The following is a 15,805-nucleotide window of genomic DNA, read 5'->3' as shown; positions in this document are numbered from 1 at the left end:
ACACAGGCTACACTGGACAGAGACGTGACATACATAGCAGGACACATTACAGGTATGGTGACATGGTGCAGGGGTTGTACACAGTGGTCTGGCCAATGATGACGTGAGGTGTCACTTGGTAGCTAGAGGCCACACTGTGCAGCAGCAGGACCCTGTAAAAGTACGGGAACATAGTCACATTCACAGGGTGTACACCACTATAATGCACACCCCATAGTGTGCAGGTGGGAACCCTTGCCTATGTGGTCATCACCCTCACAGTACTATGCACCCACACGATCTGTCACAGAGAAGGAACATGCACAGTTAGCCAGTATGGCTTGGACCTATGGCATCAACAGGGTAGTGCACTGCCTCACAATTACTGGTTAGTCACCACGTGGGGTTAGTGATAATTTCTCACCGTATGTTAGCATACACCCTCACACCAAGCACCAGACATACATACGGACACACACACACTGTGGTGACCACACATGTGTATACGGACAGCCGACGTGTGTGATGCACCACACAGGCCGATGTCATGCTTCCCACACTGACGTATGTACAGATCTCTACAACGGTGTACAGGGATGTGTAACAACTGGGACATATTCCCCGTGATATGTGGCATCTCTGGTCACACATTCGGACACACATGGTAGTGCTGGGAATGATACACTTGCCTTAAGATGACACGTTTGATAGACATGCAGCGGTATTGATTGCATTATGTGTACCAACGCTATATCTGGCAAATGTGCTGCTATATGCACATGGGAGGTTGTAGGTGTTACAGGTGCCATGTGACATATAGTTGGTAACACCTGACCGCTGCATATGCATTATGTCAGCACTGTCACGTAACAGCGACATAGCATACTGTTTGCACATGGCATGATAGGATGGTGTGTGACACAACTGTGAGCCACCCCCTGCACACATACATCTACACAGGTGGTTCACCACATTATGTACGCACATCCCTCCATACGTGCTGTTTGTATGTCACCGTATACAGGTGTCAATGATGGGTCTGCATTGCGACTGCATTTCATAGGTTGGTGCAACTATGTTACGGACATCGGCCACTGCATATGCATGTTTGCTGCATGCACAGTACAGATGTCACATGTGTCTCCTGTTGCCATGTTTGTATGTATTGCTATTGTTGGACATGTGTGTTGACATACATAACACATGGACTGTGGTATGATATCATGGGTGTCACAGGCGACCAGTACAAGGGTATGTGTCCCGGTCAACATTGCTACCCCCTGTAGTGTGAGCATTCAACAGACATGGGCCCATCTTCCATTCGCGTGTGTAGCATTGATTAGGCCACTGGTATGCATGATGTACATCAAAGGCTATGTATGTATGTGTTGTGTGTGCAGTCCATGCACACATCCACACAATCACATGTATGACATATCCAGATGTGTGTTCATTGGTGTACAGCAACAGTCAGGTGTCACAGCTGTGTAAGGGCCGTGGTATGTCTTGAGCCGAACTGTTCATGTATACTGGTATCATTGCAATGCATAACACCTGTTGGATCCGTGTTGGTACATGTGTACACTGCACAGCTGGTGTACACCTCTGTACAGCCCAGTGGTCATGTGTCACATGGTGTTGTGGTACTGTAAGGTAGTGCTGCACCGACGACATGGTGCTGACTTGACAGCTACAGTGTACACTGCAATGTGTACGCGTGTGACCTGCACCTGTGACAGCTGTGATGGCAGCTGTGTGTGTACAGGTCACTGCATGTGTGACCGCCCTGTGTGTGAGGACAGTTATACCTTACTGTGCCCTTCTGTACTGTGCCCTTCTGTGTGTACACTCCATCTGCATGCATGACAGGCCTTTGCAACAGCTAAGTGTGTGAGCATGCCCAGTATGCTGTTGTGTAGATGGACACACAGTACAGTCCATGTACACAGTTGTGTAGATGGACACACGGTTCAGTCCAATCTGAGACCTTCCGTGTTTACACTCCATCTGCATGCAAGATGGCCCTTTGCAATAGCTAAGTGTGTGAGCATGCCCAGTATGCTGTTGTGTAGATGGACACACGGTACATCCCACACTGTGCCCTTCCGTGATTAGACTCCGTGTGCATGCAAGATGGCCCTTTGCAACTGCTAAGTGTGTGAGCATGCCCAGTACGCCGTTGTGTAGATGGACACACAGTACATTCCAAACAGACGTGTGATACTAAGCATGTGGGCATGGCCATTGACATCTTGTATAGCCATGGTTGTCATCCAGGCTACAGATGTCCATTTTCATTGTCACGATGGATGCCTACATTGAACACACTGGTTGCTGTCTCGAAGGGTGTACTGTCTGTGGCGCATCCCGTATCTATTTAGTGTTGTAGTGCTCCGTAGATATTTAGTTGGCCCGATGACAGCACTGCCGTGTTTGTCTACGTCTACCTTGGGACAGTAATATGCTTTCAGACTGCTCACTCTCTAAACATTTCCTATCAGCATCTTTGCCTTTGCGGATGATGTCACCCACCTAGATGTATGCTTCTGGGAGTGCTGTGTTCAGTAATCTCGGTAGCGCATTCTGTAAATGCGTAATGCTGTAGTGTGATAAGGTAGTTAGGTGTATGTTCAACTCCCGGCCCTGCCAAGTGTGTGTGTGCATGTTTCCAGCTGCCTGTGGACACAGTAATGCTTTTAGATGCCTCACAACACATACATTCCCTATTGGTGTCTTTGCCTTTGTGGATGATGTCACCCACTTAGAAGTATGCCTCTGGGAGTGCTGTGTTCAGTAATATCGGTAGCATGTTCTCTAAATGTGTAATACTGTAGTGTGATAAGGTAGTTAGGTGTATGTTCAACTCCCAGCCCTGCCAAGTGTGTGTGTGTGTGTGTGTGTGTGTGTGTGTGTGTGTGTGTGTGTGTGTTTCCAGCTGTCTGGGGACACAGTAATGCTTTTAGATGCCTCACAATACATACATTCACTATCAGCGTCTTTGCCTTTGCGGATGATGTCACCCACCTAGAAGTATGCCTCTGGGAGTGCTGTGTTCAATAATCTCGGTAGTGCATTCTGTAAATGCATAATGCTGTAGTGTGATAAGGTAGTTAGGTGTATGTTCAACTCCCAGTCCTGCCAAGTGTGTGTGTGTGTGTGTGTGTGCGTGTTTCCAGCTGCCTGGGGACACAGCTATTGCTTTTAGATGCCTCACAACACATACATTCCCTATCGGCGTCTTTGCCTTTGCGGATGATGTCACCCACCTAGAAGTATGCCTCTGGGAGTGCTGTGTTCAGTAATCTCGGTAGCGTATTCTGTAAATGCGTAATGCTGTAGTGTGATAAGGTAGTTAGGTGTATGTTCAACTCCAAGTCCTGCCAAGTGTGTGTGTATGTGTGTGTCTTTCCATCTGCCTCGGGACACAGTAATGATTTTAGATGCCTCACAACACATACATTCCCTATCGGCGTCTTTGCCTTTGTGGATGATGTCACCCACCTAGAAGTATGCCTCTGGGAGTACTGTGTTCAGTAATTTCGGTAGCATGTTCTGTAAATGCGTAATGCTGTAGTGTGATATGGTAGTTAAGTGTATGTTCAACTCCCGGCCCTGCCAAGTGTGTGTGTGTGTGTGTTCCCAGCTGCCTGGGGACACAGTAATGCTTTTAGATGCCTTACAACACATACATTCCCTATCAGCGTCTATGTCTTTGTGGATGATGTCATCCACCTAGAAGTATGCCTCTGGGAGTGCTGTGTTCAGTAATTTCGGTAGCGCTTTCTGTAAATGCGTAATGCTGTAGTGTGATAAGGTAGTTAGGTGTATGTTCAACTCCCAGTCCTGCCAAGTGTGTGTGTGTCTGTGTGTGTGTGTGTGTGTGTGTGTGTGTGTTTCCAGCTGCCTGGGGACACAGCTAATGCTTTTAGATGCCTCACAACACATACATTCCCTATCGGCGTCTTTGCCTTTGCGGATGATGTCACCCACCTAAAAGTATGCCTCTGGGAGTGCTTTGTTCAGTAATCTCGGTAGCGTGTTCTGTAAATGCGTAATGCTGTAGTGTGATAAGGTAGTTAGGTGTATGTTCAACTCCCAGTCCTGCCAAGTGTGTGTGTGTGTGTGTGTGTGTGTGTGTGTGTGTGTGTGTGTGTGTGTGTGTGTTTCTAGCTGCCTGGGGACACAGTAATGCTTTTAGATGCCTCACAACACATACATTTCCTATCGGCGTCTTTGCCTTTGCGGATGATGTCACCCATCTAGAAGTATGCCTCTGGGAGTGCTGTGTTTAGTAATCACGGTAGCGCGTTCTGTAAATGCGTAATGCTGTAGTGTGATAAGGTAGTTAGGTGTATATTCAACTCCCACTCCTGCCAAGTGTGTGTGTGTGTGTGTTTCCAGCTGCCTGGGGACACAGTAATGCTTTTGGATGCCTCACAACACATACATTCCCTATCGGCATCTTTGCTTTTGCGGATGATGTCACCCACCTAGAAGTATGCCTCTGGGAGTGCTGTGTTCAGTAATCTCGGTAGCGCGTTCTGTAAATGTGTAATGCTGTAGTGTGATAAGGTAGTTAGGTGTATGTTCAACTCCCAGCCCTGCCAAGTGTGTGTGTGTGTGTGTGTGTGTGTGTGTGTGTGTGTGTGTGTGTGTGTGTGTATATATATATATATATATATATATATATATATATATATATATATATATATGTTTTTTTTTGTAATATGTATGTGGATATTAGCACTATTGAATGTGCTGCATCATCTGTACATGATCACCTTGGATGTTTCTGAATGTGCTATGGCTCTGTGATAGTGCACATACTGTGTGCTGTAGTAATCCTGGGTTATAGTTGTATAGTGACCAGTTATTTTGTTGCTGTGTCTTACAAGGGACATTGAAAACAGTGATAGTACAGCACCTTTAAATGGTCATGTGCATATCTCAGCAGCAGTCAGCAGTGGTTATTACTTTGGAGGATGAGTATGGCTCATATAGCTATGTATTAAATGGCAATACTATGCAAATCAGGTTAACATTACTGACACCCGTTTATCCACAGGTTGTGATACAGATCCCAAGAATGTATGTGTATACATTGCCAGGTGCAGGACTGGAATATGGGTGAATGCATGGAGGGGTGTCCATGGCCAGAAATGGCGATCTGTACAGCCTGGCAGGTACAGTCTGTGACTGTCCCACAACCTCCAGTATATGGCTGACACATGCTGAAACAGTGTACATGCAGAGACACACATAAAACAAACAGCTAGGGATAACACATACACACACATTGCATCAACATTGGACCATGCAAAACCTGTTGAACCTCACACACACACAAATGCATACATGTTGATTGGATGGTTCAATGACAGGTTCTGGAAAAGAAACTACATACCCTGTGCATATGATGACACCTGTGCCACCTCTTGTAATGTGTAACATTGATGCAGGTACAGACTAACATGGTGCTGATGCACAGGGTGGCTTCATAGCACTGTAATAATATTACAATGTTGTTAACACAAAGTGTGATTTCCTTCTAGGTGTATGTAAGCAGGCATGATACATTACAGCTATGATCATCAATGTACTATAGTGTACAGCACTGTTAATTCTGAAGATGTATTATCCATCCATGTGCCATTTGACTGACGTGTGTAGTATTGGCAGCAAGTGTTTCAGAGTGTGCAGTACGTGTGTGATGTGTGTAGTACAGATTTTCATGTATTTATATGTGAACATGGTGAAGGTGCACTGTCTGCATGTACATGTATAGTGGACACATTGGAATGGTGACATGCCCTCTATTACACACTGTTAACACTTCATAGTTTCTATTGGTGGCCAGTATGCATTATACTACACATATTGTTGTACTTGTCTACACATGTGTGATTGCTATGGTTTTACACAGTGCTGTGGGTGATACTGTTACTATCTGTGATTGTTTTGCATTATGGTAGTAGACACGACCTCAACAGTCTGAATAACAATTTTATATGATATCTTCACAACTGACCCACACATGTAGGACACACAGTAGCATGTGGATCCTACATGTACTATACTATACCAGTACGCACTGGTATTGACCACCACACATTGCTGAGACCATTACTGTTTGACATATAGCCATGTTAGTTACAAGCAAAGACAATAGGGATATTCCTGTCCACATCTGGGAATTCATACTGTGGTCTAGAATGCATTCTGCACATGACACAGTTATTCTACACAAGGGTATCATACAGACAGATATGTGTTATCCAACCCATGCTGTAAACCTATAAGGCTAAAAAGAGTCAGTTATCCACATTTACTACACATACTTTACCAACAGTAACACATAGGTATTACACCCCAATATGTATAATGGGTAACAATGTGTACATATAGATAAGTGCTATGTTATTTGTCATTTGATATTTGCATTTACAATGGTATTTTGAAGTACATCACTGTATCACATATGCAATAAGAGTTCTGCATGCATATCCTCCAAGGTGGTTGTACAACTATGATGAATGTCCATTATTGACATACTTTGCTGTGCTTGAACTGTTCTGCAGTAATACACATACATGAACAGTCACTCACACTATGTATATAAACTGTCATGTGTGTGTGTGTGTGTGTGTGTGTGTGTGTGTGTGTGTGTGTGTGTGTGTGTGTGTGTGTGTGTGTGTGTGTGAGACACAGATGACCTAGGCCACAGAAAATTCTGGTACATGTAGTTGACAAGTGCTTTAATGCTCCACCAGATGTGTCCAGGCACCAGAACTGTGACTTGAGTGACACAAACACATGCTAGAGTAAAGTTTCTGTATGTGTGTGTGCCTCATTATGGCATTCCTGTTCATGTATGTGTGCATTTCTGATGTGTGTCATCATCCACAGTTGAACTGCACATCCAGCATCCCCCACTAGGTGACCATGAGGGTTGTCCCCATTGCCAAATGTTTTTTACAGCTGCGTCAGATGCCACACATTGGAAGCATTGCAGCTTCCAGGGTATCCAGCACACACATTCATTATTATGGGCTGGCCATCACACACAAACCACCACTTCATGGAGGGGAAGCCCTTGTGGATGATGTAGGCCTTACCACATGCACTGGCTGGTGCTTTGATGCATATGTGCTTGCAGTGTATTGCACACAGTACTTAGGGTATTCCACTATTGTGTGGAAAAGACACATATTGCTGCCCAATACCTTACGGGAATTGGGGATATATACATCATCACTGACATGTGCTGACATGGCATTCATGAACTGGTGCAGTACCCTGGATGCTGATGTTTGTAAAATCCACATCATATCACCAGTTGATCTCTGGAAGGTACCTGTTGCTGGTATCCTTAGGGCAACACATACCTTGGTTTCCACTGGGATAGGTTTCCCTCTGTTGGTTCTGTGTGTGAGACATGGCCTGCACAGCTCCACAATCTTCTGCAGGAGGTCTCTGTCCACTCTATAGTGCTCTACTATCTCCAGCTCATGTAGCCCCTGGTAGATTACCCTGTGCCTGCACACTCCTCTCCATCTACTCACTGTGTGATGCTGAGCAGCATTCACATTGGCACAACCCTCCACATGTTGCATATGTTGATGTATAATAGCAATGGCAGCCCCTAAAATTATGTTGTCTCAGTTAAGCTTTTCAAGTTTTCACTTCTCTTAGTATACTACAGTGTTGCAGTGTGTCTGAGAAAAACATGGTGGAATGCTGTTTGTAGAGTTGTACATGCTGTGCTGTGCTGGCCTACTGTACTGGCTGTGTAATATACTCAGTCTGATTGTTTTCACCTGCTAGCTGTGGTAGTTCTCCTTGGTTAACTTACTGCTATTTGTTTACCTTCCTTTTCACTGTTTGTGTCCACAGTGAGCGGCGCCGCGCATAGGAGCACAGTGAAGTGCACATCTGCTTCCACGTGCGCACACAGGCTTATACATGCATACAAACACTTACACTGGCTTACACAACATTACACGGGCTTCAATAATCTTACAGTAGTTTACTCATTCTTCAACTCGCACACACGGGCAGACACACATGCACACATGCTTACTCGGGCTTACAGACTTGCACGGGCGCAAGCACACTTCACCAGGTTTGCAAGGAACTTCAGTGATATCCATGGCGTACACTGTCAATTTACTGACTTTACCTAGGATAAATCATAACACGCCTCTTCCACTGATGAGTCACTGACAGCAAACATGTGACACACTGTTCCAATAAGATTACAGTGTTTTATACATACACACTCATGATGTCACCTATCTTCTATGCTGATAGTCCCCTTAACCTACTCTTACACTGTAGAGGCTTGGCCCATATGGCATGACAAATTGTGCTTCACTATCCTCAGCCTCAATTGCATAGGATTGCCTACTAATGCTTGGTTACATCTCTGAGAGTGCGCTTCCACACATAGCAACCACTACTCAGTAGCCAAGTTGTCTTCAGCTTGCCATTCACCTGCATGACGAACTAACTTTTAACTGACATTACAATTTATATGTATATTTTACATATTTGTCTTGTTTTGTATGCACAGTGCGTACTCGCGCCGCTGCGCTGCACTTAAACACCGGAGATCGGGGGAGGACAACTAGAGTTTTATTAATTTTCAATGGAAAAACATGCCATTGGCCTTATATTTAGCCATTGACATGCTTCTTCAACTAAATCCATCCTTTATTTGCAGATGACATTGCTTTGTTTAGCTACTTGCAGAACGTTACTTGGTTAACATCCGTGTACATTTCTGCACATAACTCTACTCTTGCACGGACAGCTTACTGTTTCATGTATCGCATATTTTACATCATTTGCATAGCTTTCACCTACAAATGGGGTAATTTGCATATCCTAACATTGTCCGTGCAACGTTCGTTTTAGGGGCTGTGTTACACGCCCCTACAGGATATTGCTGAATAGCTCGGCAGACATCTTGCCTTGCTCTACTCTTAGTCTACTCGTACACACCGAACAAAGCTTCGTGAATCCTGGCCTAAGCTTTGCTGTGTGCTAATATGTCTATTTGTGGAGTAAGCATGGCTGTAGGTATGTTTTGACCTGCTACATCTGTCATTTCTACAGAGCAGCTGCCACTTTCATCATTTGTAGAGGTGACAGCCCTATAGGAACTATATGTACAGCTGTGACATTTGACAAGTCCACACATACCTGCGGTCAATACTAAACTGACTACTTCAGCACTTTTCATACCTTCAGATTTGTCTTGTAGTGGTATAGTCGATAATACTGTTTCCTATAACATGTATCTGTTTCTGATACAATATATGTCATTTTATTACACCACTACACACAATATATGAAGAAATCACAGGCCAGATGCCATTACATTCCTTTTGTTGTACACACCCACCCAGAGTGTTGTGTTCCTCACAAAAGCCAACAGGTGCTAATCCAAACATATTCTGCTATCATCTACCTTATATGTTCGCCGGTATTTGCACTTTCTGTCAGTGGCAGAACTCACATGTGAGTGTGGGAGACTGAACACTGTATCGGGGACACTGCATAGCACCCTGAGGGACACATTTATGTTGTTTCTATTAACCTTCCACATTGACTATCACAGGGCATAAGTATTCATGCAAATTTATCGAGGTACATGCTTTTGACTTATACATGTTTTGTCATTTGTCATCACGTCTTTCTTCACACCTGTCCACCTAATCTCACTAGTTCTGTACATTTATTTAGGTCAGGGTTACCTTCATACCTCTCAACTGTACAAATTTTGGGTAAATGTCCTGAACTTAGACTTCTAATTTTGTTCCTTTTTTAATAATACTGTGCCTTTCTGGTAATTTAGTGGCAAGTCATTTGGGACTGTGGGGTTAGACAATAATGACAGACATTAGTAGTTTACAATTAATAACCCTCAAAACATTCATACTAATGAATGATCCATTATTCTATCAATGTTCTGACTTTGTAAGAGGAATATTTGAAATATTCCCTATTTGTACTTATTTTAAAATGCCTTTGTCCAGATGTCTTATTCTGATTGAGAGGTATGGTTACCATCTTAATCGTACGCATGTACGTCCATGATAATCACTTACACGACACTAATATAACTCCCTACGTCTTCCCCCAATAGTTTACACAATATCCAGTAGATGGGTTCATCATTTTTGGAAGTTAGAGGCATCTGCTATACCCACATAGGAATATTAATCACTCCCATGGGGCGGACCTCATAAATCTGTGCCAACCAACACCTAGGCACCTAAGCCCATTATTGCATACCCATGATTCCCAGACCTGACACCCCTCCACAGTAGTCATAACACATATTTAATGTGAGCGATAATAAAGTATGAAAACACTTCTAAGCACTATCCACTCTCCGCATATCGGGACATATGTCATACATTCTGTCAACCCATGTGTTATTACACTTGCACAAGCTACTGTTGCATGTACAGCTATATTGTAGTTGCGGATGACACTTCTTTGCAGCAATCATTACAGGACAGTGCATGTATAGATTCACAATTTTTGGGGTCCTGCAAAGGACACCTATATCCATGTTTAAAGAGTAGGACTTGCAGGTCTGGCACACTGATACTTTCCGGGCAATAGTTTTGAGAGCAGCAGTGTATTTACCTTAATTGCATGTCTGTATGTCTATCCATACTAGCTATGGTGTAACCTATTTATGTACATGTGTTATATCTACGAGGACATTTGTTTATATGTTTGTTAGGTATATATCAATTAATGTTGTATGTGTTTGTGTGTATATATATATATATATATATATATATATATATATATATATATATATATATATATGTCTGTACATTCTTTATTTCATATATTTATTTAGTTTAAGTCTGTGGATATATATCTATACACAAATGTATATATCCATACATACACATTACGTGTAGAAACCAGCATTCATTTGCTATGCTGTGAGCGGATTACACATGCACAGGCGCACTTGCATTTCCTTATTGTGGGTTACCTGCAGGCGCACATGCATATCCTTATTGTGGGCTACATATGTTTACTAAGTCTTTGTGCTTACGTGGCCTTTATTACTTGTGACAGTACCAGTAAAATATCTGTAATCCGGTTAACGGACATATGCGAAACACACGTTCACCTTTACATATTTAAATGTCTGTACAGAACAGACGCATTAATTACACTTTGACATTATATGTGCTGTAGTTGTAGTTGAACCGGGACTGCATTCACGTTGGCCGGATGCTGTAACCACTATACTTTTGGTGTTCTGACTCATTTATATGCATAACCATAGTACATAGCTACATTAACATATGCCTCACCGCTTCACCTACGACACAGGCATCCATTCTCCTGCTGGGAAAAATGCAGTACTACATATTACACATTCCCTATTCCCTACTGCTCTGGACCCAAGCTGCATATTTAATCACTGCAGGGATATTCAGAACCCCAAGGCTTATAGTCCTGACACATACAAGTCTTTAATTGTCAGGGTGTTCATGTGGTGATCTGGGTTTAGGCTTGTCCGCCTGGTGAATGGAACTGCCCTGACCGTGTTCAAATGTCAGACAAAGCACATGGACAGAGTTTGTCCATTTTAAACATTTTATCTGTGTTTACAGACACAGGTGTTTGGGCACCTGTCAGCAGCTTATAATGTTGGCAATACATAATATGGGTGAGGTAGTTACAATACATAATCCATGGTGAGTGGTGTTCCCATTCACATTATTTTACCTGTGTTTACAGACACAGGTGTTTGGGCACCTGTCAGCAGCTTATAATGTTGGCAATACATAATATGGGCGGGGGTGGTTACAATACATAATCCACGGTGAGTGGTGTTCCCATTCACATTTGACTATTTCCTGTATTCATTCATACGAGGATTATTATTTTGGACATGAATTAACTATGAATTAACTACAGGTATGCAGTAGTACAGTAAACATATATGAAGGTTTGTTACAGTAAAAATGTACGGACCTCTGTAATACTCAGGGACTACCCCACATCCTTCACAACATTTTATGCTAATGTACATACTATTATTCTGTGAACTTTTGAAGTTTGTGAGAGCAGTATTTACATCTGTCCTTATTTGTCCACCCATCATTTAGGCTTTGTCCAGATTTTGTTGCTGTAATAGGTTGAGAGGTGGTGTCGGTATGTGATTGAGTTGAATATATACTGTCGATAATTCAGTGGGGAGTAGGGTTACCACCTCTTCCTCTTTGCGAGGGGAAGTCCCACTTTGGACAGTTGTGGCCTGCGATGAAACCTAAGACATGGCAAATGTTCTGTGACTTTAAGACAAAAGTATATTTCTTATTTTCCTTTAATAGTTGCATGATACAGGTATTTTGTATCTGAAACACATAACTATTATTTGGGATAGCATAAGCAATTCAAATGCTATGAAATAAGCTTTTATCTTGGCAAACAAGTGTAATTCTGTCCTTTGCACTGGCCAGGGGTATGTTTTATCCTGCAAATTCTCACATTTCTACAAAGGATGTCCCACCTTGGGCATCTGAACAGGTGGCAACCCTAGTGGGGAGACCTGCATGGTGGACAGGTGTTACATCCTGCGTAGTATGTTTTGCATGTCTGTCTAGAAACTGAACAGTACCGTGACTACACATACATCTTTTGTCCAGATATGTACAGTACTAGACACCGTGAACAACTCTGATGTTTCAACAGGTTACTTATCCCACGCGGGATGTACACACATTTTGCCAAAACATGAACGCGTGGGCATTTGGATTTACGTAACTGTGATGGGATGTTTACAAATGTGGGATACATATTTGCAATCCTGACAGTGCCTAGGACGATACTTCCTACCTCATATGGGGAATACTCGCTATGTGTAGGTGTACGGCTGCGCAAGGCTGGTAGCTGGATTTGGTGGACATTCGGACATGGGTGCGGGTTATGTGCTATACAGGGGATGTTGCGTATTGCATTTGCATGCATGGGTTCTGCATTTGGATGTCCCGGTTCCGCATATAGCATCCTATGTGTATGTGCCGGTTATGTTCCTGTTCATGTGTATAGCACATTTTAATATTCATATGTTTGTGTGTGTTTGGTATACAATTTGGACTGTCAGGTTTCTTTACGGTTGTTATATGGCCACAACTGCCCAGCTGTGTACTATCACTACCACTGTGGGACTGCTGGTGACCCTGCCCATGGGGCTAGACATGTGTATTGGCGGCACGCTGACATGATGCGCTTCACTTCCACTGGGTATAACTACTTACAGTGCAGTACATTACGGACACATGATTTTAATTATCATTTGTTCCATGGACGGAAACTCATATTGTGTTGCGTGCATTTCTGTTTGGTTCTCAATTTTGTGTGTCCGCGAACTGTTTTGCATGCTTTGCATACATTTCATTATCCACGGACACTGATAGGTGTGATTACTATTGCAGGCAGACTATAATATTCAGCAGTTTAGGTTGCTCATCGACAGCCGACATTGACACGCCTCCGGGCACAACTTAGTAACGCCCCATGCACTCGCGCATGTGTCCTATGCACATGGATGTCGTGGCACCGCACCTTCATTAATATGCATATGGTGCTACTACACCATATATACGCCGCACGGCCGGCGCAGGCCTTACACCGGCCTTGCGCCGAGCTTCATTAATCTGGGGGATAGCATGCATCCTCCCCATAATTTTTGAAATATAGTGAGAAACCCAGCAGTAAGGACTTCTAGCCTATATAAGAGGAATGAAGAGTTTTTACAAGCATTAGAGAGATTATCTAATAATTTTAAAGATAGGGGCTATTAGAAGGAAGATGCTGAGAATTAAATGATTGAAGTTAGAAACTTAAGAAAAAACATGCATGTGCTTTCTATGGATCACAACAACCAAGTACACTTGCTACAGAAACTGCAGATATGTCTATACTTAAAGCTAATAAAGTAGTTCTTATATATGCTAGTGACATTAATTATGTGTCTGATGTTATCAAAAACAGTTGGAAGATTCTGATGACTGATTTTAAGCTGAAAGAAGTAGTTGGTGGAATACCGCAATTCACCTTTAAAGTAACAGGAATTTAAAATATTTATGTTACAACTTGCATTCTACCAGTACTATTATATTGGATAGACTGGGCACTTTTCTATGCAGATCTTGCTCCATGTGCAAATATATTTCAAAGAATGAATTTGTCTATCCTACTACAGGCAAAAGATATACCCTGGGATTCAGGAAGGTGATATTTCCATGCAGGAACAGTGTAGGAGCTCCTGCACAGAAAATGTCTGCAGAGCTATTCATGATCGTGCCGTTTTCATGTGCACGAGCTGTCCTACACTTTTCTAGCACAGTATACTGGCAAATATGCAAATCACCTCATTTGCTGGTGAAAAACATGCAAATTAGGTGATCTTGCAATCCACCAAGCTGCCAGGTCTCCATGTGAGAACAGTGTCAGTGCAGAGATGTATTCAGAAAATAACTGAGTACATTTCTGCAAAAGACAAAACGGAGGCATGACAGCTCATGGAAAACCATGTATATGTACATTAGACATGCCAATGGCCAAATATAAGGCCATTGGCATTGAAATGTGATGCATTATTATGAAAATTAAACTTTTTTGGGGGGCTGATCTTGGCCGTTTAAGCATAGGGCACTGGAGCACAAACAGGATTGTGCCGAAAATAAAAAAATATAAAAAAAGGGGAAAACTTGATTTTAAGTAAAATCTGCATTTTGCCATTATATTCAATGGCATGCAGAATGTAAACAATACCAGGGCCACTGGTTGTCAAGGGGAAAGGTTTGGTGTTAGTGCAGTAACTAACAACCTACACACTGAGGTATGCAAATGAGGGGAGTTATACTGAATCACACATTTCTTCAAAGTGTCAGCTTGTACCTAACCATGTATGTGCAGCAATACAACAGTGCAAGTGCAAGAGCTGAATGACTTCATAAGGGGGTGTGTCATGCTTGCTGTAAGCTCATTGGAGCACTGTGGTCTGTGTTTGCCCTTAGCTAAGCACAGCTAAGGAAGGGGGGTGTCAGATGTGCCTTAGCAGTGTGTACATAGCCTAAACAGGTGTGGGCACCACCGAGTTTTAAACAAAAAAAAAAAAGAGGAAATGGCAGCACTGTTTACATTTCAGCACTGGATATACACAGCATGCCTTAAATAGGGAGGAATTGGAAAGGGGAAACAGCAGTAGGAAGACAATCATGTAGAACTAGCATAGCTGGCAGGTGAAATGTATCAGAATCATCCAAATACACATGCAGCAGCACAGCACACTACTATAAACTATGCAAACACCTTCCAGACTGTTTTTTGGGGAAACAGCAGTAGGAAGGCAATCAAGGAGAACTAGCATAGCTGGCAGGTGGAATGTATCAGAATCAGCCAATTATACATGCAGCAGCCCAGCGCACTATTATAAACTATGGAAACACCCTACAGACTGTTTTTTCCAACAAACTCTACACCACTGGTGTACACAGACAGGGGATTTTTAACAGGCAAAACTAACTAAAAATGTTAGAGGCCGCTGCTGCTTTACTCCATCAATATGTGCTAGAGACTAAGGGTGGTGAGAAGGAGAATGCTGACAACCGACCCACAGTGAGGAGGAGGAGAAGAGTGTACAGTCCCAGGGTAACCTACCAGGGCCTACATGAGCTGGATATAGTGGCACACTATAGGGTGGACAGGGACATTCTACAGTAAATTGTTGAACTGTGCTGGCCACGCCTCACACACAGAACTAATAGAGGAGAAC

Source organism: Protopterus annectens, chromosome 4.part0, assembly GCF_019279795.1.
Source record: "Protopterus annectens isolate FY-2018-M chromosome 4.part0, PAN1.0, whole genome shotgun sequence".
NCBI lineage: Eukaryota > Metazoa > Chordata > Ceratodontiformes > Protopteridae > Protopterus > Protopterus annectens.
This window is presented reverse-complemented; position numbering follows the sequence as displayed.